This window comes from Schistocerca serialis, chromosome 6 (assembly GCF_023864345.2).
Source record: "Schistocerca serialis cubense isolate TAMUIC-IGC-003099 chromosome 6, iqSchSeri2.2, whole genome shotgun sequence".
In the NCBI taxonomy this organism is placed as follows: domain Eukaryota; kingdom Metazoa; phylum Arthropoda; class Insecta; order Orthoptera; family Acrididae; genus Schistocerca; species Schistocerca serialis.
In genome coordinates this window covers 25,176,575-25,202,416 of record NC_064643.1, presented here as the reverse complement: position 1 = coordinate 25,202,416, position 25,842 = coordinate 25,176,575, and positions in this window count along the sequence as shown.

Below are 25,842 nucleotides of genomic sequence, written 5' to 3'. Positions count from 1 at the left end.
AATATGAAGGTCCAAGGGATACACTAAACCAGAAGTGAAACTTCGGAATCCAAAACTGGTCTCACTGGAAAGGTTCAAAACATAGACAGTAAGAACAGTCAGTGTTCCACTACTTCAGCAGGCATTGTGACTTTTGTATTTATTTCCGATGCAATTTCTGTCTCTCATCCTCAATAAAAAGGTCCAAGGGATACAGTAAACCTGAAGTGAAGCATCAGAATCTAAAACTGGTCTCACAGGAAAGGCTCTAAACATAGACAGTAAGAGGAGTCGGTGATCTTGTACTTAGTTCGGCATTGGGCCTTTTGTATTTATTTCCGATGCAATTTCTGTGTTTCATCGTCAATAAAAAGGTCCAAGGGATACAGTTAACCTGAAGTGATGCATCGGAAGCTAAAACTGGTCTCACAGGAAAGGTTCAAACATAGACAGTAAGAAGAGTCATTCTTCTTGTACTTAAGACGCCATTGTACCTTTTCTATTTAATTCCGATGCAATTTCTGTGTTTCAACGTCAATAAGAAGGTCCAAGGGATACAGTAAACCTGAAGTGAGCATCGGAATATAATACTGGTCTCACAGGAAAGCTTCAAAACATAGACAGTAAGAAGAGTGAGTCTTCTTGTACTAAAGTCGGCATTGTGACCTATGTATTTAATTTCGATGCAGTTTCTGTGTTTCATCGTCAATAAGAAGGTGCAAGGGATACAGTAAATCTGAAGTGAGCATCGTATTCTAAAACTGGTCTCACAGAAAAGGCTCAAAACATAGACAGTAAGAAGAGTCAGTCTTCTTGTACTTAAATCGGCATTGTGCCTTTTGTATTTATTTCCGATGCAATTTCTGTGTTTCATTGTCAATAAGAAGGTCCAAAAGATACAGTAAACCTGAAGTGAAACATCGGAATCTAAAACTTGTCTCACAGGAAAGGTTCAAAACATAGACACTAAGAAGAGTCAGTCTTCTTGTACTTACGTCGGCATTGTGACCTTTGTATTTAATTTCGATGCAATTTCTGTGTGTCATCGTCAATAAGAAGGTCCAAGGGATACACTAAACCTGATGTGAAGCATCGGAATCCAAAACTGGTCTCACTGGAAAGGTTCAAAACATAGACAGTCAGGAGAGTCAGTGTTTTGTACTTAAGTCAGCATTGTGCTTTTTGCATTTATTTCCGATGCAATTAATGTGTTTCACCGTCAATAAGAAGGTCCAATGGATACAGTAAACCTGATGTGAAGCATCGGAATCAAAAACTGGTCTCACAGGATAGGTTCAAAGCATAGACAGTAAGAAGAGTCAGTCTTCTTGTACTTAAGTCGGCATTGTGCCTTTAGTATTTATTTCCGATGCAATTTCTGTGTTTCATCGTCAATAAGAAGGTCCAAGGAATACAGTGAACCTGAAGTGAAGCATCGGAATCTAAAACTGGTATCACAGGAAAGGCTCTAAACATAGACAGTAAGAGGTGTCGGTCATCTTGTACTTAGTTCGGCATTGTGCCTTTTGTATTTATTTCCGATGCAATTTCTGTGTACTCATCGTCAATAAAAAGGTCCAAGGGATACAGTAAACCTGAAGTGATGCATCGGACGCTATAACTGGTCTCACAGGAAAGGTTCCAAACATAGACAGTAAGTAGAGTCAGTCTTCTTGTACTTAAGTCGGCATACAGGCTTTTGCTTTTAGTTCCGATGCCATTTCTGTGTTTCATCGTCAATAAGAAGGTCAGAGGGATGCAGTAAACCTCAAGTGAATCACCGGATTCTATAACTAGTGTTAAAGGAATGGTTCAAATCATAGTCAGTAAGGAGAGTCAGTCTTCTTGTACTTAAGTCGGTAATGTGCCTTTTGTATTTAATTCCGACGAAAATTCTGTGTTTCATCGTCAATAAGAAGGTCCAAGGGACACAGTAACCTAAAGTGAAGCATCGGAATATATAACTAGTGTCACAGGAATGGTTCAAAACATAGACAGTAAGAGGAGTCATTCTTCTTGTACTTAAGTCGGTAATGTGCCTTTTGTATTTAATTCCGATGCAATTCCTGTGTTTCATCGTCAGTAGGGAGGTCCAAGGGGTACAGTAAACCTGAAGTGAAGCATCGGAGTCTATAACTAGTGTCACAGGAATGGTTCTAAACATAGCCAGTAAGAAGAGTCGGTCTTCTTGTACTTAAGTCGGCATTGTGCCTTTTCTATTTAATTCCGATGCAATTTCTGTGTTTCATCGTCAATAAGAAGGTCCAAGGGATGCAGTAAACCTGGAATGAAGCATCGGAATCTATAACTGCTGTCACAGGAATGGTTCAAAACATAGACAGTAAGAAGAGTCAGTCCTCTTGTACTTATGTCTGCATTGTGCCTCGTGTGTTTAATTCCGTTGCAATTTCTGTGTTTAATCTTCATTAAGAAGGTCCAAGCGATACAGTAAACCTGAAGTGAAACATCGGACTCTATAACTAGTTTCACAGAAATGGTTCAAGTCATAGTTAGTAAGAAGTCAGTTCTTGTACTTAAGTCGGCATTGTGCCTTTCGTATTTCATTCCGATGCAATTTTTGTGTTTCATCGTCAATAAGAAGGTCAAAGGGATACAGTAAACCTGAAGTGAAGCATCGGAATCTATAACTAGTGACACAGGAATGGTTCAAACATAGACAGTAAGAAGATTCAGACTTCTTGTACTTAAGTCGGCATTGTGCCTTTTGTATTTGATTCCGATGCAATTTCTGTGTTTCATCGTCAATAAGAAGGTCTGAGGGATACAGTAAACCTGAAGTGAAGCATCGGAATCTATAACTAGTGTCACAGGAATGGTTCAAAACATAGACAGTAAGAAGAGTCAGTCTTCTTGTACTTAAGTCGGCATTGTGCCTTTTGTAATTAATTCCGATGCAATTTCTGTGTTTCATCGTCAATAAGAAGGTCCAAGGGATACAGTGAACCTGAAGTGAGTCATCGGAATCTATAACTAGTGTCACTGGAATGGTTCAAAATATAGACAGTAAAAACAGTCAGTCTTCTTGTACTTAAGTCGGCATTGTGCCTTTTGCCATTTAATTCCGATGCAATTTCTGTGATTCATCGTCAATAAGAAGGGCCAAGGGATACAGTAAACCTGAAGTGAAGTATTGGACTCTATAACTAGTGTCGCAGAAACGGTTCAAAACATAGACAGTAGGTAGAGTCAGTCTTCTTGTACTTAAGTCGGCATTGTGCCTTTTGTATTTAATTCCGATGCAATTTCTGTGTTTCATCGTCAAGTAGAAGGTCCAAGGGAAACAGTAAACCTGAAGTGAAGCATCGGAATCTATAACTAGTGCAACAGGAATGGTTCAAAACATAGACAGTGAGAACAGTCAGTCTTCTTGTACTTAAGTCGGCATTGTGGCTTTGGTATTTAATTCCGATGCAATTTCTGTGTTTCATCGTCAATAAGAAGGTCAGAGGGATACATTAAACCTGAAGTGAAGCATCGGAATCTATAACTAGTGTCACAGGAATGGTTCAAAACATAGTCAGTAAGAAGAGTCAGTCCTCTTGTCCTTAAGTCGGCATTGTGCCTTTTGTAATTAATTCCGATGCAATTTCTGTGTTTCATCGGCAATTAGGTCAGATTGATACACTAAACCAGAAGTGAAGCATCGGAATCTATAACTAGTGTCACAGGAATGGTTCAAAGCATAGACAGTAAGAAGAGTCAGTCTTCTTGTAGTTACGTAGGCATTGTGCCTTTTGTATTTAATTCCGATGCAATTTCTGTGTTTCATCGTCAATAAGAATGTCCAAGGGATACAGTAAACCTGGAGTGTAGCATCGGAATCTATAACTAGTGTCACAGGAATGGTTCAAAACATAGACAGTAAGAAGAGTCAGTCTTCGTGTACTTAAGTCGGCATATTGCCTTTTGTATTTAATTCCGATGCAATTTCTGTGTTTCAGCGTCAATTAGAAGGTCCAAGGGATACAGTAAACCTGAAGTGAAGCATCGGAATCAATAACTAGTGTCACAGGAATGGTTCAAAACATAGTCAGTAAGAACAATCAGTCATCTTGTACTTAAGTCGGCATTGTGCATTTTCTATTTAATTCCGATGCAATTTCTGTGTTTCATCGTCAATAAGAAGGTCCAAGGGATACACTAAACCTCTAGTGAAGCATCGGAATCTATAACTAGTGTCAATGGAATGGTTCAAAGCATAGTCAGTAAGAAGAGTCAGTCTTCTTGTCCTTAAGTCGGCATTGTGCCTTTTGCACTTAATTCCGATGCAATTTCTGAGTTTCATCGTCAATAAGAAGGTCCAAGGGATACACTAAACCTGGAGTGAAGCATCGGAATCTATAACTAGTGTCACAGGAATGGTTCAAAACATAGACAGTAGGAAGAGTCAGTCTTCTTGTACTTAAGTCGGCATTGTGCCTTTTGTATTTAATTCCGATGCAATTTCTAAGTTTCATCGTCTATAAGAATGTCCAAGGGATACAGTGAACCTAAAGTGAAGCATCGGAAACTATAACTAGTGTCACAGGAATGGTTCAAAACATTGTCAATAAGAAGAGTCGGTCTTCATGTACTTAAGTCGCCATTGTGCATTTTGTATTTAATTCCGATGCAATTTCTGTGCTTCATCGTCAATAAGAAGGTACAAGGGATACAGTAAACCTGAAGTGAAGCATCGGAATCTATAACTAGTGTCACAGGAATGGTTCAAAACATAGACAGCAGGAAGAGTCAATGTTCTTGTACTTAAGTCGGCATTGTGCCTTTTGTATTTAATTCCGATGCAATTTCTGTGTTTCATAGTCAATAAGAAGATCCAAGGGATACAGTAAACCTGAAGTGAAGCATCGGAATCTACAACTAGTGTCACATGAATGGTTCAAAACATAGACAGTAAGAAGAGTCAGTCTTCTTCTACTCAAGTTAGCATTGTGCCTTTTGTATTTAATTCCGATGCAATTTCTGAGTTTCATCGTCAATAAGAAGGTCCAAGGGATACACTAAACCTGGAGTGAAGCATCGGAATCTATAACTAGTGTCAGCGGAATGGTTCAAAACATACACAATAAGAAGAGTCAGTCTTCTTGTCCTTAAGTCGGCATTGTGCATTTGGAATTTAATTCCGATGCAATTTCTGTATGTCATCGTCAATAAGAAGGACCAAGGGATATAGTAAACCCGGAGTGAAGCATCGGAATCTATAACTAGTGTCACAGGAATGGTTCAGAACATAGACAGTAGGAAGAGTCAGTCTTCTTGTACTTAAGTCGGCATTGTGCCTTTTGTATTTAATTCCGATGCAATTTCTGTGTTTCATCGTCTATAAGAATGTCCAAGGGATACAGTGAACCTAAAGTGAAGCATCGGAAACTATAACTAGTGTCACAGGAATGGTTCAAAACATTGTCTATAAGAAGAGTCGGTCTTCGTGTACCTAAGTCGCCATTGTGCATTTTGTATTTAATTCCGATGCAATTTCTGTGCTTCATCGTCAATAAGAAGGTACAAGGGATACAGTAAACCTGAAGTGAAGCATCGGAATCTATAACTAGTGTCAAAGGAATGGTTCAAAACATAGACAGTAGGAAGAGTCAGTGTTCTTGTACTTAAGTCGGCATTGTGCCTTTTGTATTTAATTCCGATGCAATTTCTGTGTTTCATCGTCAATTAGAAGGTCCAAGGGATACAGTAAACCTGAAGTGAAGCATCGGAATCTACAACTAGTGTCACATGAATGGTTCAAAACATAGACAGTAAGAAGAATCAGTCTTCTTCTACTCAAGTTAGCATTGTGCCTTTTGTATTTAATTCCGATGCAATTTTTGTGTTTCATCGTCAATAAGAAGGTCAAAGAGATACAGTAAACCTGAGGTGAAGCATCGGAATCTATAACTAGTGTCACAGGAATGGTTCAAAACATACTCAGTAAGAAGAGTCAGTCTTCTTGTCCTTAAGCCGGCATTGTGCCTTTTGTATTTAATTCCGATGCAATTTCTGTTTTTCATCGTCATTAAGTAGGTCAGAGGGATACAGTAAACCTGAAGTGAAGCATCGGAATCTATAACTAGAGTCACAGGAATGGTTCAGAACATAGTCAGTAAGAAGAATCAGTCTTCTTGTACTTAAGTCGGCATTGTGCTTTTGTATTTCATTCCGATGCAAATTCTGTGTTTCATCGTCAATAAGAAGGTCCAAGGGATACAGTAAACCTGGAGTAAAGCATCGGATTCTGTAACTAGTGTCACAAGGATGGTTCAAACGTAGACAGTAAGAAGAGTCAGTCTTCTTGTACTTAAGTCGACATTGTGCCTTTTCTATTTAATACCAAAGCAATTACTGTGTTTCATCGTCAATAAGAAGGTCAGAGGGATACAATAAACCTGAAGTAAGGTATCGGAATCTATAATTAGTGTCACAGGAGTGGTTCAAAAAAAGTCAGAAAGAAGAGTCATTCTTCTTGTCCTTAAGTCGGCATTGTGCCTTTTGTATTTAATTCCGATGCAATTTCTGTGTTTCATCGTCAATAAGAAGGTCCAAGGGATACAGTGAACCTAAAGTGAAGCATCGGAATCTATAACTAGTGTCACAGGAATGGTTCTAAACATAGTCAGTAAGAAGAGTCAGTCTTTTTGTACTTAAGTCTGCATTGTGCCTTTCGTATTTAATTCCGATGGAATTTCTGTGTTTCATCGTCAATAAGAAGGTCCAAGGGATAGAGTAAACCTGGAGTGAAGCATCAGAATCTATAACTAGTGTCACAGTAATGGTTCAGAGCATAGACAGTAAGAATAGTCAGTCTTCTTGTACTTAAGTCTGCATTGTGCCTTTTGTATTTAATTCCGATGCAATTTTTGTGCTTCATCGTCAATAAGAAGGTCAGAGAGATACAGTAAACCTGAAGTGAAGCATCGGAATCTATAACTAGTGTCACAGGAATGGTTCAAAACATACTCAGTAAGAAGAGTCAGTCTTCTTGTCCTTAAGCCGGCATTGTGCCTTTTGTATTTAATTCCGATGCAATTTCTGTGTTTCATCGTCAATAAGTAGGTCAGAGGGATACAGTAAACCTGAAGTGAAGCATCGGAATCTATAACTAGAGTCACAGGAATGGTTCAGAACATAGTCAGTAAGAAGAATCAGTCTTCTTGTACTTAAGTCGGCATTGTGCTTTTGTATTTCATTCCGATGCAAATTCTGTGTTTCATCGTCAATAGGAAGGACCAAGGGATACAGTAAACCTGGAGTAAAGCATCGGATTCTGTAACTAGTGTCACAAGAATAGTTCAAACGTAGACAGTAAGAATAGTCAGTCTTCTTGTACTTAAGTCTGCATTGTGCCTTTTGTATTTAATTCCGATGCAATTTTTGTGTTTCATCGTCAATAAGTAGGTCAGAGGGATACAGTAAACCTGAAGTGAGTCATCGGAATCTATAACTAGTGTCATTGGAATGGTTCAAAATATAGACAGTAAAAAGAGTCAGTCTTCTTGTACTTAAGTCGGCATTGTGCCTTTTGCTATTTAATTCCGATGCAATTTCTGTGATTCATCGTCAATAAGAAGGGCCAAGGGATACAGCTAACCTGAAGTGAAGTATTGGACTCTATAACTAGTGTCGCAGAAACGGTTCAAAACATAGACAGTAGGTAGAGTCAGTCTTCTTGTACTTAAGTCGGCATTGTGCCTTTTATATTTAATTCCGATGCAATTTCTGTGTTTCATCGTCAAGTAGAAGGTCCAAGGGAAACAGTAAACCTGAAGTGAAGCTTTGGAATCTATAACTAGTGCAACAGGAATGGTTCAAAACATAGACAGTAAGAACAGTCAGTCTTCTTGTACTTAAGTCGGCATTGTGGCTTTAGTATTTAATTCCGATGCAATTTCTGTGTTTCATCGTCAATAAGAAGGTCAGAGGGATACATTAAACCTGAAGTGAAGCATCGGAATCTATAACTAGTTACACAGGAATGGTTCAAAACATAGTCAGTAAGAAGAGTCAGTCCTCTTGTCCTTTAGTCGGCATTGTGCCTTTTGTAATTAATTCCGATGCAATTTCTGTGTTTCATCGGCAATAAGGTCAGATTGATACACTAAACCAGAAGTGAAGCATCGGAATCTATAACTAGTGTCACAGGAATGGTTCAAAGCATAGACAGTAAGAAGAGTCAGTCTTCTTGTAGTTACGTAGGCATTGTGCCTTTTGTATTTAATTCCGATGCAATTTCTGTGTTTCATCGTCAATAAGAATGTCCAAGGGATACAGTAAACCTGGAGTGTAGCATCGGAATCTATAACTAGTGTCACAGGAATGGTTCAAAACATAGACAGTAAGAAGAGTCAGTCTTCGTGTACTTAAGTCGGCATATTGCCTTTTGTATTTAATTCCGATGCAATTTCTGTGTTTCAGCGTCAATAAGAAGGTCCAAGGGATACAGTAAACCTGATGTGAAGCATCGGAATCTATAACTAGTGTCACAGGAATGGTTCAAAACATAGTCAGTAAGAACAATCAGTCATCTTGTACTTAAGTCGGCATTGTGCATTTTCTATTTAATTCCGATGCAATTTCTGTGTTTCATCGTCAATAAGAAGGTCCAAGGGATACACTAAACCTCTAGTGAAGCATCGGAATCTATAACTAGTGTCAATGGAATGGTTCAAAGCATAGTCAGTAAGAAGAGTCAGTCTTCTTGTCCTTATGTCGGCATTGTGCCTTTTGCACTTAATTCCGATGCAATTTCTGAGTTTCATCGTCAATAAGAAGGTCCAAGGGATACACTAAACCTGGAGTGAAGCATCGGAATCTATAACTAGTGTCACAGGAATCGTTCAAAACATAGACAGTAGGAAGAGTCAGTCTTCTTGTACTTAAGTCAGCATTGTGCCTTTAGTATTTAATTCCGATGCAATTTCTGTGTTTCATCGTCTATAAGAATGTCCAAGGGATACAGTGAACCTAAAGTGAAGCATCGGAAACTATAACTAGTGTCACAGGAATGGTTCAAAACATTGTCAATAAGAAGAGTCGGTCTTCATGTACTTAAGTCGCCATTGTGCATTTTGTATTCAATTCCGATGCAATTTCTGTGCTTCATCGTCAATAAGAAGGTACAAGGGATACAGTAAACCTGAAGTGAAGCATCGGAATCTATAACTAGAGTCACAGGAATGGTTCAGAACATAGTCAGTAAGAAGAATCAGTCTTCTTGTACTTAAGTCGGCATTGTGCTTTTGTATTTCATTCCGATGCAAATTCTGTGTTTCATCGTCAATAGGAAGGTCCAAGGGATACAGTAAACCTGGAGTAAAGCTTTGGAATCTATAACTAGTGCAACAGGAATGGTTCAAAACATAGACAGTAAGAACAGTCAGTCTTCTTGTACTTAAGTCGGCATTGTGGCTTTAGTATTTAATTCCGATGCAATTTCTGTGTTTCATCGTCAATAAGAAGGTCAGAGGGATACACTAAACCTGAAGTGAAGCATCGGAATCTATAACTAGTGTCACAGGAATCGTTCAAAACATAGACAGTAGGAAGAGTCAGTCTTCTTGTACTTAAGTCAGCATTGTGCCTTTTGTATTTAATTCCGATGCAATTTCTGTGTTTCATCGTCTATAAGAATGTCCAAGGGATACAGTGAACCTAAAGTGAAGCATCGGAAACTATAACTAGTGTCACAGGAATGGTTCAAAACATTGTCAATAAGAAGAGTCGGTCTTCATGTACTTAAGTCGCCATTGTGCATTTTGTATTCAATTCCGATGCAATTTCTGTGCTTCATCGTCAATAAGAAGGTACAAGGGATACAGTAAACCTGAAGTGAAGCATCGGAATCTATAACTAGTGTCACAGGAATGGTTCAAAACATAGACAGTAGGAAGAGTCAGTGTTCTTGTACTTAAGTCGGCATTGTGCTATTTGTATTTAATTCCGATGCAATTTCTGTGTTTCATAGTCAATAAGAAGATCCAAGGGATACAGTAAACCTGAAGTGTAGCATCGGAATCTACAACTAGTGTCACATGAATGGTTCAAAACATAGACAGTAAGAAGAGTCAGTCTTCTTCTACTCAAGTTAGCATTGTGCCTTTTGTATTTAATTCCGATGCAATTTCTGTGTTTCATCGTCAATGAGAAGGTCAGAGGGATACAGTAAACCTGAAGTGAATCATCGGAATCAATAACTAGTGTCACAGGAATGGTTCAAAACATAGTCAGTAAGAAGAGTCAGTCTTCTTGTACTTAAGTCGGCATTGTGCCTTTTGCACTTAATTCCGATGCAATTTCTGAGTTTCATCGTCAATAAGAAGGTCCAAGGGATACACTAAACCTGGAGTGAAGCATCGGAATCTATAACTAGTGTCAATGGAATGGTTCAAAACATACACAATAAGAAGAGTCAGTCTTCTTGTCCTTAAGTCGGCATTGTGCCTTTTGTATTTAATTCCGATGCAATTTTTGTGCTTCATCGTCAATAAGAAGGTCAGAGAGATACAGTAAACCTGAAGTGAAGCATCGGAGTCTATAACTAGTGTCACAGGAATGGTTCAAAACATACTCAGTAAGAAGAGTCAGTCTTCTTGTCCTTAAGCCGGCATTGTGCCTTTTGTATTTAATTCCGATGCAATTTCTGTGTTTCATCGTCAATAAGTAGGTCAGAGGGATACGGTAAACCTGAAGTGAAGCATCGGAATCTATAACTAGAGTCACAGGAATGGTTCAGAACATAGTCAGTAAGAAGAATCAGTCTTCTTGTACTTAAGTCGGCATTGTGCTTTTGTATTTCATTCCGATGCAAATTCTGTGTTTCATCGTCAATAGGAAGGTCCAAGGGATACAGTAAACCTGGAGTAAAGCATCGGATTCTGTAACTAGTGTCACAAGAATGGTTCAAACGTAGACAGTAAGAATAGTCAGTCTTCTTGTACTTAAGTCTGCATTGTGCCTTTTGTATTTAATTCCGATGCAATTTTTGTGTTTCATCGTCAATAAGTAGGTCAGAGGGATACAGTAAACCTGAAGTGAGTCATCGGAATCTATAACTAGTGTCACTGGAATGGTTCAAAATATAGACAGTAAAAAGAGTCAGTCTTCTTGTACTTAAGTCGGCATTGTGCCTTTTGCTATTTAATTCCGATGCAATTTCTGTGATTCATCGTCAATAAGAAGGGCCAAGGGATACAGCTAACCTGAAGTGAAGTATTGTACTCTATAACTAGTGTCGCAGAAACGGTTCAAAACATAGACAGTAGGTAGAGTCAGTCTTCTTGTACTTAAGTCGGCATTGTGCCTTTTGTATTTAATTCCGATGCAATCTCTGTGTTTCATCGTCAAGTGGAAGGTCCAAAGGAAACAGTAAACCTGAAGTGAGGCTTTGGAATCTATAACTAGTGCAACAGGAATGTTCAAAACATAGACAGTAAGAACAGTCAGTCTTCTTGTACTTAAGTCGGCATTGTGGCTTTAGTATTTAATTCCGATGCAATTTCTGTGTTTCATCGTCAATAAGAAGGTCAGAGGGATACATTAAATCTGAAGTGAAGCATCGGAATCTATAACTAGTTACACAGGAATGGTTCAAAACATAGTCAGTAAGAAGAGTCAGTCCTCTTGTCCTTTAGTCGGCATTGTGCCTTTTGTAATTAATTCCGATGCAATTTCTGTGTTTCATCGGCAATAAGGTCAGATTGATACACTAAACCAGAAGTGAAGCATCGGAATCTATAACTAGTGTCACAGGAATGGTTCAAAGCATAGACAGTAAGAAGAGTCAGTCTTCTTGTAGTTACGTAGGCATTGTGCCTTTTTTATTTAATTCCGATGCAATTTCTGTGTTTCATCGTCAATAAGAACGTCCAAGGGATACAGTAAACCTGGAGTGTAGCATCGGAATCTATAACTAGTGTCACAGGAATGGTTCAAAACATAGACAGTAAGATGAGTCAGTCTTCGTGTACTTAAGTCGGCATATTGCCTTTTGTATTTAATTCCGAAGCAATTTCTGTGTTTCAGCGTCAATAAGAAGGTCCAAGGGATACAGTAAACCTGAAGTGAAGCATCGGAATCTATAACTAGTGTCACAGGAATGGTTCAAAACATAGTCAGTAAGAACAATCAGTCATCTTGTACTTAAGTCGGCATTGTGCATTTTCTATTTAATTCCGATGCAATTTCTGTGTTTCATCGTCAATAAGAAGGTCCAAGGGATACACTAAACTTCTAGTGAAGCATCGGAATCTATAACTAGTGTCAATGGAATGGTTCAAAGCATAGTCAGTAAGAAGAGTCAGTCTACTTGTCCTTATGTCGGCATTGTGCCTTTTGCACTTAATTCCGATGCAATTTCTGAGTTTCATCGTCAATAAGAATGTCCAAGGGATACACTAAACCTGGAGTGAAGCATCGGAATCTATAACTAGTGTCACAGGAATCGTTCAAAACATAGACAGTAGGAAGAGTCAGTCTTCTTGTACTTAAGTCAGCATTGTGCCTTTTGTATTTAATTCCGATGCAATTTCTGTGTTTCATCGTCTATAAGAATGTCCAAGGGATACAGTGAACCTAAAGTGAAGCATCGGAAACTATAACTAGTGTCACAGGAATGGTTCAAAACATAGTCAGTAAGAAGAGTCAGTCTTCTTGTACTTAAGTCGGCATTGTGCCTTTTGCACTTAATTCCGATGCAATTTCTGAGTTTCATCGTCAATAAGAAGGTCCAAGGGATACACTAAACCTGGAGTGAAGCATCGGAATCTATAACTAGTGTCAATGGAATGGTTCAAAACATACACAACAAGAAGAGTCAGTCTTCTTGTCCTTAAGTCGGCATTGTGCCTTTTGTATTTAATTCCGATGCAATTACTGTATGTCATCGTCAATAAGAAGGTCCAAGGGATATAGTAAACCCGGAGTGAAGCATCGGAATCTATAACTAGTGTCACAGGAATGGTTCAGAACATAGACAGTAGGAAGAGTCAGTCTTCTTGTACTTAAGTCGGCATTGTGCCTTTTGTATTTAATTCCGATGCAATTTCTGTGTTTCATCGTCTATAAGAATGTCCAAGGGATACAGTGAACCTAAAGTGAAGCATCGGAAACTATAACTAGTGTCACAGGAATGGTTCAAAACATTGTCTATAAGAAGAGTCGGTCTTCATGTACTTAAGTCGCCATTGTGCATTATGTATTTAATTCCGATGCAATTTCTGTGCTTCATCGTCAATAAGAAGGTACAAGGGATACAGTAAACCTGAAGTGAAGCATCGGAATCTATAACTAGTGTCAAAGGAATGGTTCAAACATAGACAGTAGGAAGAGTCAGTGTTCTTGTACTTAAGTCGGCATTGTGCCTTTTGTATTTAATTCCGATGCAATTTCTGTGTTTCATCGTCAATGAGAAGGTCAGAGGGATACAGTGAACCTGAAGTAAATCATCGGAATCTATAACTAGTGTCACAGGAATGGTTCAAAACATAGTCAGTAAGAAGAGTCAGTCTTTTTGTACTTAAGTCTGCATTGTGCCTTTCGTATTTAATTCCGATGGAATTTCTGTGTTTCATCGTCAATAAGAAGGTCCAAGGGATACAGTAAACCTGGAGTGAAGCATCAGAATCTATAACTAGTGTCACAGTAATGGTTCAGAGCATAGACAGTAAGAATAGTCAGTCTTCTTGTACTTAAGTCTGCATTGTGCCTTTTGTATTTAATTCCGATGCAATTTTTGTGTTTCATCGTCAATAAGAAGGTCAGAGAGATACAGTAAACCTGAAGTGAAGCATCGGAGTCTATAACTAGTGTCACAGGAATGGTTCAGAACATAGTCAGTAAGAAGAATCAGTCTTCTTGTACTTAAGTCGGCATTGTGCTTTTGTATTTCATTCCGATGCAAATTCTGTGTTTCATCGTCAATAAGAAGGTCCAAGGGATACAGTAAACCTGGAGTAAAGCATCGGATTCTGTAACTAGTGTCACAAGAATGGTTCAAACGTAGACAGTAAGAAGAGTCAGTCTTCTTGTACCTAAGTCGACATTGTGCCTTTTCTATTTAATACCAAAGCAATTACTGTGTTTCATCGTCAATAAGAAGGTCAGAGGGATACAATAAACCTGAAGTAAGGTATCAGAATCTATAATTAGTGTCACAGGAGTGGTTCAAAAAAAGTCAGAAAGAAGAGTCATTCTTCTTGTCCTTAAGTCGGCATTAGGCCTTTTGTATTTGATTCTGATGCAATTTCTGTGTTTCATCGTCAATAAGAAGGTCCAAGGGATACAGTAAACCCGAAGTGAAGCATCGGAATCTATAACTAGTGTCACATGAATGGTTCAAATCATAGTCAGTAAGAAGAGTCAGTCTTCTTGAACTTAAGTCGGCATTGTGCCTTTTCTATTTAATTCCGATGCAATATCTGTGTTTCATCGTCAATAACAAGGCCCAAGGAATACAGTAAACCTGGAGTGAAGCATCGGAAACTATAACTAGTGTCACAGGAATGGTTCAAATCATTGTCAATAAGAAGAGTTGGTCTTCATGTACTTAAGTCGCCATTGTGCATTTTGTATTTAATTCCGATGCAATTTCTGTGTTTCATCGTCAATAAGTAGGTCAGAGGGATACAGTAAACCTGAAGTGAAGCATCGGAATCTATAACTAGTGTCACAGGATTGGTTCAAAGCATAGAGAGTAAGAAGAGTCAGTCGTCTTGTACTTAAGTCGGCATTGTGCCTTTTGTATTTAATTCCGATGCAATTCCTGTGTTTCATCGTCAATTAGAAGGTCCAAGGGAAACAGTAAACCTGAAGTGAAGCATCGGAATCTATAACTAGTGCAACAGGAATGGTTGAAAACATAGACAGTAAGAAGAGTCATTCTTGTTGTACTTAAGTCGGCATTGTGCATTTTCTATTTAATTCCGATGCAATGTCTGTGTTTCATCGTCAATAAGAAGGTCAGAGGGATGCAGTAAACCTGAAGTGAAGCATCGGAATCTACAACTAGTGTCACATGAATGGTTCAAAACAAAGCTGTAAGAAGAGTCAGTCTTCTTGTAGTTACGTAGGCATTGTGCCTTTTGTATTTAATTCCGATGCAATTTCTGTGTTTCATCGTTAATAAGAATGTCCAAGGGATACAGTAAACCTGGAGTGTAGCATCGGAATCTATAACTAGTGTCACTGGAATGGTTCAAAACATAGACAGTAACAAGAGTCAGTCTTCGTGTACTTAAGTCGGCATATTGCCTTTTGTATTTAATTCCGATGCAATTTCTGTGTTTCAGCGTCAATAAGAAGGTCCAAGGGATACAGTAAACCTGAAGTGAAGCATCGGAATCGATAACTAGTGTCACAGGAATGGTTCAAAACATAGTCAGTAAGAACAATCAGTCATCTTGTACTTATGTCGGCATTGTGCATTTTCTATTTAATTCCGATGCAATTTCTGTGTTTCATCGTCTATAAGAATGTCCAAGGGATACAGTGAACCTAAAGTGAAGCATCGGAAACTATAACTAGTGTCACAGGAATGGTTCAAAACATTGTCAATAAGAAGAGTCGGTCTTCATGTACTTAAGTCGCCATTGTGCATTTTGTATTCAATTCCGATGCAATTTCTGTGCTTCATCGTCAATAAGAAGGTACAAGGGATACAGTAAACCTGAAGTGAAGCATCGGAATCTATAACTAGTGTCACAGGAATGGTTCAAAACATAGACAGTAGGAAGAGTCAATGTTCTTGTACTTAAGTCGGCATTGTGCCTTTTGTATTTAATTCCGATGCAATTTCTGTGTTTCATCGTCAATAAGAAGATCCAAGGGATACAGTAAACCTGAAGTGAAGCATCAGAATCTACAACTAGTGTCACATGAATGGTTCAAAACATAGACAGTAAGAAGAGTCAGTCTTCTTCTACTCAAGTTAGCATTTTGCCTTTTGTATTTAATTCCGATGCAATTTCTGTGTTTCATCGTCAATGAGAAGGTCAGAGGGATACAGTAAACCTGAAGTGAATCATCGGAATCAATAACTAGTGTCACAGGAATGGTTCAAAACATAGTCAGTAAGAAGAGTCAGTCTTCTTGTACTTAAGTCGGCATTGTGCCTTTTGCACTTAATTCCGATGCAATTTCTGAGTTTCATCGTCAATAAGAAGGTCCAAGGGATACACTAAACCTGGAGTGAAGCATCGGAATCTATAACTAGTGTCAATGGAATGGTTCAAAACATACACAATAAGAAGAGTCAGTCTTCTTGTCCTTAAGTCGGCATTGTGCCTTTTGTATTTAATTCCGATGCAATTTCTGTATGTCATCGTCAATAAGAATTTCCAAGGGATATAGTAAACCCGGAGTGAAGCATCGGAATCTATAACTAGTGTCACAGGAATGTTTGAGAACATAGACAGTAGGAAGAGTCAGTCTTCTTGTACTTAAGTCGGCATTGTGCCTTTTGTATTTAATTCCGATGCAATTTCTGTGTTTCATCGTCTATAAGAATGTCCAAGGGATACAGTGAACCTAAAGTGAAGCATCGGAAACTATAACTAGTGTCACAGGAATGGTTCAAAACATTGTCTATAAGAAGAGTCGGTCTTCATGTACTTAAGTCGCCATTGTGCATTTTGTATTTAATTCCGATGCAATTTCTGTGCTTCATCGTCAATAAGAAGGTACAAGGGATACAGTAAACCTGAAGTGAAGCATCGGAATCTATAACTAGTGTCAAAGGAATGGTTCAAAACATAGACAGTAGGAAGAGTCAGTGTTCTTGTACTTAAGTCGGCATTGCGCCTTTTGTATTTAATTCCGATGCAATTTCTGTGTTTCATCGTCAATAAGAAGGTCCAAGGGATACAGTAAACCTGAAGTGAAGCATCGGAATCTACAACTAGTGTCACATGAATGGTTCAAAACATAGACAGTAAGAAGAATCAGTCTTCTTCTACTCAAGTTAGCATTGTGCCTTTTGTATTTAATTCCGATGCAATTTCTGTGTTTCATCGTCAATGAGAAGGTCAGAGGGATACAGTGAACCTGAAGTGAATCATCGGAATCTATAACTAGTGTCACAGGAATGGTTCAAAACATAGTCAGTAAGAAGAGTCAGTCTTCTTGTACTTAAGTCGGTATTGTGCCTTTTGCATTTAATTCCGATGCAATTTCTGTGTTTCATCGTCAATAAAAAGGTCAGAGGGATACAGTAAACCTGAAGTGAAGCATCTGAATCTATAACTAGTGTCACAGGAATGGTTCTAAACATAATCAGTAAGAAGAGTCAGTCTTTTTGTACTTAAGTCTGCATTGTGCCTTTCGTATTTAATTCCGATGGAATTTCTGTGTTTCATCGTCAATAAGAAGGTCCAAGGGATACAGTAAACCTGGAGTGAAGCATCAGAATCTATAACTAGTGTCACAGTAATGGTTCAGAGCATAGACAGTAAGAATAGTCAGTCTTCTTGTACTTAAGTCTGCATTGTGCCTTTTGTATTTAATTCCGATGCAATTTTTGTGTTTCATCGTCAATAAGAAGGTCAGAGAGATACAGTAAACCTGATGTGAAGCATCGGAATCTATAACTAGTGTCACAGGAATGGTTCAAAACATACTCAGTAAGAAGAGTCAGTCTTCTTGTCCTTAAGCCGGCATTGTGCCTTTTGTATTTAATTCCGATGCAATTTCTGTGTTTCATCGTCAATAAGTAGGTCAGAGGGATACAGTAAACCTGAAGTGAAGCAATGGAATCTATAACTAGAGTCACAGGAATGGTTCAGAACATAGTCAGTAAGAAGAATCAGTCTTCTTGTACTTAAGTCGGCATTGTGCTTTTGTATTTCATTCCGATGCAAATTCTGTGTTTCATCGTCAAAAAGAAGGTCCAAGGGATACAGTAAACCTGGAGTAAAGCATCGGATTCTGTAACTAGTGTCACAAGAATGGTTCAAACGTAGACAGTAAGAAGAGTCAGTCTTCTTGTACTTAAGTCGACATTGTGCCTTTTCTATTTAATACCAAAGCAATTACTGTGTTTCATCGTCAATAAGAAGGTGAGAGGGATACAATAAACCTGAAGTAAGGTATCAGAATCTATAATTAGTGTCACAGGAGTGGTTCAAAAAAAGTCAGAAAGAAGAGTCATTCTTCTTGTCCTTAAGTCGGCATTGTGCCTTTTGTATTTAATTCCGATGCAATTTCTGTGTTTCATCGTCAATAAGAAGGTCCAAGGGATACAGTAAACCTGAAGTGAAGCATCGGAATCTACAACTAGTGTCACATGAATGGTTCAAATCATAGTCAGTAAGAAGAGTCAGTCTTCTTGAACTTAAGTCGGCATTGTGCCTTTTCTATTTAATTCCGATGCAATATCTGTGTTTCATCGTCAATAACAAGGCCCAAGGAATACAGTAAACCTGGAGTGAAGCATCGGAAACTATAACTAGTGTCACAGGAATGGTTCAAATCATTGTCAATAAGAAGAGTTGGTCTTCATGTACTTAAGTCGCCATTGTGCATTTTGTATTTAATTCCGATGCAATTTCTGTGTTTCATCGTCAATAAGTAGGTCAGAGGGATACAGTAAACCTGAAGTGAAGCATCGGAATCTATAACTAGTGTCACAGGATTGGTTCAAAGCATAGAGAGTAAGAAGAGTCAGTCGTCTTGTACTTAAGTCGGCATTGTGCCTTTTGTATTTAATTCCGATGCAATTCCTGTGTTTCATCGTCAATTAGAAGGTCCAAGGGAAACAGTAAACCTGAAGTAAAGCATCGGAATCTATAACTAGTGCAACAGGAATGGTTCAAAACATAGACAGTAAGAAGAGTCAGTCTTGTTGTACTTAAGTCGGCATTGTGCATTTTCTATTTAATTCCGATGCAATGTCTGTGTTTCATCGTCAATAAGAAGGTCAGAGGGATGCAGTAAACCTGAAGTGAAGCATCGGAATCTACAACTAGTGTCACATGAATGGTTCAAAACAAAGCTGTAGGAAGAGTCAGTCTTCTTGTAGTTACGTAGGCATTGTGCCTTTTGTATTTAATTCCGATGCAATTTCTGTGTTTCATCGTCAATAAGAATGTCCAAGGGATACAGTAAACCTGGAGTGTAGCATCGGAATCTATAATTAGTGTCACTGGAAAGGTTCAAAACATAGACAGTAACAAGAGTCAGTCTTCGTGTACTTAAGTCGGCATATTGCCTTTTGTATTTAATTCCGATGCAATTTCTGTGTTTCAGCGTCAATAAGAAGTTCCAAGGGATACAGTAAACCTGAAGTGAAGCATCGGAATCGATAACTAGTGTCACAGGAATGGTTCAAAACATAGTCAGTAAGAACAATCAGTCATCTTGTACTTATGTCGGCATTGTGCATTTTCTATTTAATTCCGATGCAATTTCTGTGTTTCATCGTCAATAAGAAGGTCCAAGGGATACACTAAACCTCTAGTGAAGCATCGGAATCTATAACTAGTGTCAATGGAATGGTTGAAAGCATAGTCAGTAAGAAGAGTCAGTCTTCTTGTCCTTAAGTCGGCATTGTGCCTTTTGTATTTAATTCCGATGCAATTTCTGTATTTCATCGTCAACAAGAAGGTCCAAGGGATATAGTAAACCCGGAGTGAAGCATCGGAATCTATAACTAGTGTCACAGGAATGGTTCAAAACATAGACAGTAGGAAGAGTCAGTCTTCTTGTACTTAAGTCGGCATTGTGCTTTTTGTATTTAATTCCGATGCAATTTCTGTGTTTCATCGTCTATAAGAATGTCCAAGGGATACAGTGAACCTAAAGTGAAGCATCGGAAACTATAACTAGTGTCACAGGAATGGTTCAAAACATTGTCAATAAGAAGAGTCGGTCTTCATGTACTTAAGTCGCCATTGTGCATTTTGTATTTAATTCCGATGCAATTTCTGTGCTTCATCGTCAATAAGAAGGTACAAGGGATACAGTAAACCTGAAGTGAAGCATCGGAATCTATAACTAGTGTCACAGGAATGGTTCAAAACATAGACAGTAGGAAGAGTCAGTGTTCTTGTACTTAAGTCGGCATTGTGCCTTTTGTATTTAATTCCGATGCAATTTCTGTGTTTCATCGTCAATAAGAAGATCCAAGGGATACAGTAAACCTGAAGTGAAGCATCAGAATCTACAACTAGTGTCACATGAATGGTTCAAAACATAGACAGTAAGAAGAGTCAGTGTTCTTCTACTCAAGTTAGCATTTTGCCTTTTGTATTTAATTCCGATGCAAATTCTGTGTTTCATCGTCAATGAGAAGGTCAGAGGGATACAGTAAACCTGAAGTGAATCATCGGAATCTATAACTAGTGTCACAGGAATGGTTCAAAACATAGTCAGTAAGAAGAGTCAGTCTTCTTGTACTTAAGTCGGCATTGTGCCTTTTGCACTTAATTCCGATGCAATTTCTGAGTTTCATCGTCAATAAGAAGGTCCAAGGGATACACTCAACCTGGAGTGAAGCATCGGAATCTATAACTAGTGTCAATGGAATGGTTCAAAACATACTCGGTAAGAAGAGTCAGTCTTCTTGTCCTTATGTCGGCATTGTGCCTTTTGTATTTAATTCCGATGCAATTTCTGTATGTCATCGTCAATAAGAAGGTCCAAGGGATATAGTAAACCCGGAGTGAAGCATCGGAATCTATAACTAGTGTCACAGGAATGGTTCAGAACATAGACAGTAGGAAGAGTCAGTCTTCTTGTACTTAAGTCGGCATTGTGCCTTTTGTATTTAATTCCGATGCCTTTTCTGTGTTTCATCGTCTATAAGAATGTCCAAGGGATACAGTGAACCTAAAGTGAAGCATCGGAAACTATAACTAGTGTCACAGGAATGGTTCAAAACATTGTCTATAAGAAGAGTCGGTCTTCATGTACTAAGTCGCCATTGTGCATTTTGTATTTAATTCCGATGCAATTTCTGTGCTTCATCGTCAATAAGAAGGTACAAGGGATACAGTAAACCTGAAGTGAAGCATCGGAATCTACAACTAGTGTCAAAGGAATGTTTCAAAGCATAGACAGTAGGAAGAGTCAGTGTTCTTGTACTTAAGTCGGCATTGTGCCTTTTGTATTTAATTCCGATGCAATTTCTGTGTTTCATCGTCAATAAGAAGGTATAAGGGATACAGTAAACCTGAAGTGAAGCATCGGAATCTACAACTAGTGTCACATGAATGGTTCAAAACATAGACAGTAAGAAGAATCAGTCTTCTTCTACTCAAGTTAGCATTGTGCCTTTTGTATTTAATTCCGATGCAATTTCTGTGTTTCATCGTCAATGAGAAGGTCAGAGGGATACAGTAAACCTGAAGTGAATCATCGGAATCTATAACTAGTGTCACAGGAATGGTTCAAAACATAGTCAGTAAGAAGAGTCAGTCTTCTTGTACTTAAGTCGGCATTGTGCCTTTTGCATTTAATTCCGATGCAATTTCTGTGTTTCATCGTCAATAAGAAGGTCAGAGGGATACAGTAAACCTGAAGTGAAGTATCGGAATCTATAACTAGTGTCACAGGAATGGTTCTAAACATAGTCAGTAAGAAGAGTCAGTCTTTTTGTACTTAAGTCTGCATTGTGCCTTTCGTATTTAATTCCGATGGAATTTCTGTGTTTCATCGTCAATAAGAAGGTCCAAGGGATACAGTAAACCTGGAGTGAAGCATCAGAATCTATAACTAGTGTCACAGTAATGGTTCAGAGCATAGACAGTAAGAATAGTCAGTCTTCTTGTACTTAAGTCTGCATTGTGCCTTTTGTATTTAATTCCGATGCAATTTTTGTGTTTCATCGTCAATAAGAAGGTCCAAGGTAAACAGTAAACCTGAAGTGAAGCATCGGAATCTATAACTAGAGTCACATGAATGGTTCAAATCATAGTCAGTAAGAAGAGTCAGTCTTCTTGTACTTAAGTCGGCATTGTGCTTTTGTATTTCATTCCGATGCAATTTCTGTGTTTCATCGTCAATAAGAAGGTCCAAGGGATACAGTAAACCTGGAGTAAAGCATCGGATTCAGTAACTAGTGTCACAAGAATGGTTCAAACGTAGACAGTAAGAAGAGTCAGTCTTCTTGTACTTAAGTCGACATTGTGCCTTTTCTATTTAATACCAAAGCAATTACTGTGTTTCATCGTCAATAAGAACGTCAGAGGGATACAATAAACCTGAAGTGAGGTATCGGAATCTATAATTAGTGTCACAGGAATGGTTCAAAACAAAGTCAGAAAGAAGAGTCATTCTTCTTGTCCTTAAGTCGGCATTGTGCCTTTTGTATTTAATTCCGATGCAATTTCTGTGTTTCATCGTCAATAAGAAGGTCCAAGGGATACAGTAAACCCGAAGTGAAGCATCGGAATCTATAACTAGTGTCACATGAATGGGTCAAATCTTAGTCAGTAAGAAGAGTCAGTCTTCTTGAACTTAAGTCGGCATTGTGCCTTTTCTATTTAATTCCGATGCAATATCTGTGTTTCATCGTCAATAACAAGTCCCAAGGAATACAGTAAATATGGAGTGAAGCATCGGAAACTATAACTAGTGTCACAGGAATGGTTCAAATCATTGTCAATAAGAAGAGTCGGTCTTCATGTACTTACGTCGCCATTGTGCATTTTGTATTTAATTCCGATGCAATTTCTGTGTTTCATCGTCAATGAGAAGGTACAAGGGATACAGTAAACCTGAAGTGATGCATCGGAATCTATAACTAGTGTCACAGGAATGGTTCAAAACATAGACAGTAGGAAGAGTCAGTGTTCTTGTACTTAAGTCGGCATTGTGCCTTTTGTATTTAATTCCGATGCAATTCATGTGTTTCATCGTCAATAAGAAGGTCCAAAGGATACAGTAATTCTGAAGTGAAGCATCGGAATCTATAACTAGTGTCACAGGATTGGTTCAAAGCATAGAGAGTAAGAAGAGTCTGTCTTCTTGTACTTAAGTCGGCATTGTGCCTTTTGTATATAATTCCGATGCAATTCCTGTGTTTCATCGTCAATTAGAAGGTCCAAGGGAAACAGTAAACCTGAAGTGAAGCATCGGAATCTATAACTAGTGCAACAGGAATGGTTCAAAACATAGACAGTAAGAAGAGTCAGTCTTGTTGTACTTAAGTCGGCATTGTGCATTTTCTATTTCATTCCGATGCAATGTCTGTGTTTCATCGTCAATAAGAAGGTCAGAGGGATGCAGTAAACCTGAAGTGAAGCATCGGAATCTATAACTAGTGTCACAGGAATGGTTCAAAACATAGTCAGTAAGAAGAGTCAGTCTTCTTGTACTTAAGTCGGCATAGAGGCTTTTGCTTTTAGTTCCGATGCCATTTCTGTGTTTCATCGTCAATAAGAAGGTGAGAGGGATGCAGTAAACCTGAAGTGAAGCACCGGATTCTATAACTAGTGTTGCAGGAATGGTTCAAAACATAGTCAGTAAGGAGAGTCAGTCTTCTTGTACTTAAGTCGGTAATGTGATTTTTGTATTTAATTCCGACGAAATTTCTGTGTTTCATAGTCAATAAGAAGGTCCAAGGGATACAGTAACTTAAAGTGAAGCATTGGAATATATAACTAGTGTCACAGGAATGGTTCAAAACATAGACAGTAAGAAGAGTCAGTCTTCTTGTACTTAAGTTGGCATTGTGCCTTTTGTATTTAATTAAGATGCAATTTCTGTGTTTCATCGTCAATGAGAAGGTCAGTGGGATACAGTAAACCTGAAGTGAATCATCGGAATCTATAACTAGTGTCACAGGAATGGTTCAAAACATAGACAGTAAGAAGTGTCAGTCTTCTTGTACTTAAGTCGGCATTGTGCCTTTTGTATTTAATTCCGATGCAATTTTCTGTTTCATTGGCAATAAGGTCAGTGGGATACAGTAAACCTGAAGTGAATCATCGGAATCTATAACTAGTGTCACAGGAATGGTTCAAAACATAGACAGTAAGAAGAGTCAGTCTTTTTGTACTTAAGTCGGCATTGTGCATTTTCTACTTAATTCCGATGTAATGTCTGTGTTTCATCGTCAATAAGAAGGTCCAAGGGATACACTAAACCTGGAGTGAAGCATCGGAATCTATAACTAGTGTCAATGGAATGCTTCAAAACATAGTCAGTAAGAAGAGTCAGTCTTCTTGTCCTTAAGTCGGCATTGTGCCTTTTGTATTTAATTCCGATGCAATTTCTGTATTTCATCGTCAATAAGATGGTCCAAGGGATATAGTAAACCCGGAGTGAAGCATCGGAATCTATAACTAGTGTCACAGGAATGGTTCAAAACATAGACAGTAGGAAGAGTCAGTCTTCTTGTACTTAAGTCGGCATTGTGCCTTTTGTATTTAATTCCGATGCAATTTCTGTGTTTCATCGTCTATCAGAATGTCCAAGGGATACAGTGAACCTAAAGTGAAGCATCGGAAACTATAACTAGTGTCACAGGAATGGTTCAAAACATTGTCAATAAGAAGAGTCGGTCTTCATGTACTTAAGTCGCCATTCTGCATTTTGTATTTAATTCCGATGCAATTTCTGTGCTTCATCGTCAATAAGAAGGTACAAGGGATACAGTAAACCTGAAGTGAAGCATCGGAATCTATAACTAGTGTCACAGGAATGGTTCAAAACATAGACAGTAGGAAGAGTCAGTGTTCTTGTACTTACGTCGGCATTGTGCCTTTTGTATTTAATTCCGATGCAATTTCTGTGTTTCATCGACGATAAGAAGGTCCAAGGGATACAGTAAACCTGAAGTGAAGCATCGGAATCTACAACTAGTGTCACATAAATGGTTCAAAACATAGACAGTAAGAAGAGTCAGTCTTCTTCTACTCAAGTTAGCATTGTGCCTTTTGTATTTAATTCCGATGCAATTTCTGTGTTTCATCGTCAATGAGAAGGTCAGAGGGATACAGTAAACCTGAAGTGAATCATCGGAATCTATAACTAGTGTCACAGGAATGGTTCAAAACATAGACAGTAAGAAGAGTCAGTCTTCTTGTACTTAAGTCGGCATTGTGCCTTTTGCATTTAATTCCGATGCAATTTCTGTGTTTCATCGTCAATAACAAGGTCAAAGGGATACACTAAACCTGGAGTGAAGCATCGGAATCTATAACTAATGTCAATGGAATGGTTCAAAACATAGTCAGTAAGAAGAGTCAGTCTTCTTGTCCTTAAGACGACATTGTGCCTTTTGTATTTAATTCCGATGCAATTTCTGTATTTCATCGTCAATAAGAAGGTCCAAGGGATATAGTAAACCCGGAGTGAAGCATCGGAATCTATAACTAGTGTCACAGGAAAGGTTCAAAACATAGACAGTAGGAAGAGTCAGTCTTCTTGTACTTAAGTCGGCATTGTGCCTTTTGTATTTAATGCCGATGCAATTTCTGTGTTTCATCGTCTATAAGAATGTCCAAGGGATACAGTGAACCTAAAGTGAAGCATCGGAAACTACAACTAGTGTCACAGGAATGGTTCAAAACATTGTCAATAAGAAGAGTCGGTCTTCATGTACTTAAGTCGCCATTGTGCATTTTGTATTTAATTCCGATGCATTTTCTGTGCTTCATCGTCAATAAGAAGGTACAAGGGATACAGTAAACCTGAAGTGAAGCATCGGAATCTATAACTAGTGTCACAGGAATGGTTCAAAACATAGACAGTCGGAAGAGTCAGTGTTGTTGTACTTAAGTCGGCATTGTGCCTTTTGTATTTCATTCCGATGCAATTTCTGTGTTTCATCGTCAATAAGAAGGTCCAAGGGATACAGTAAACCTGAAGTGAAGCATCGGAATCTACAACTAGTGTCACATGAATGGTTCAAAACAT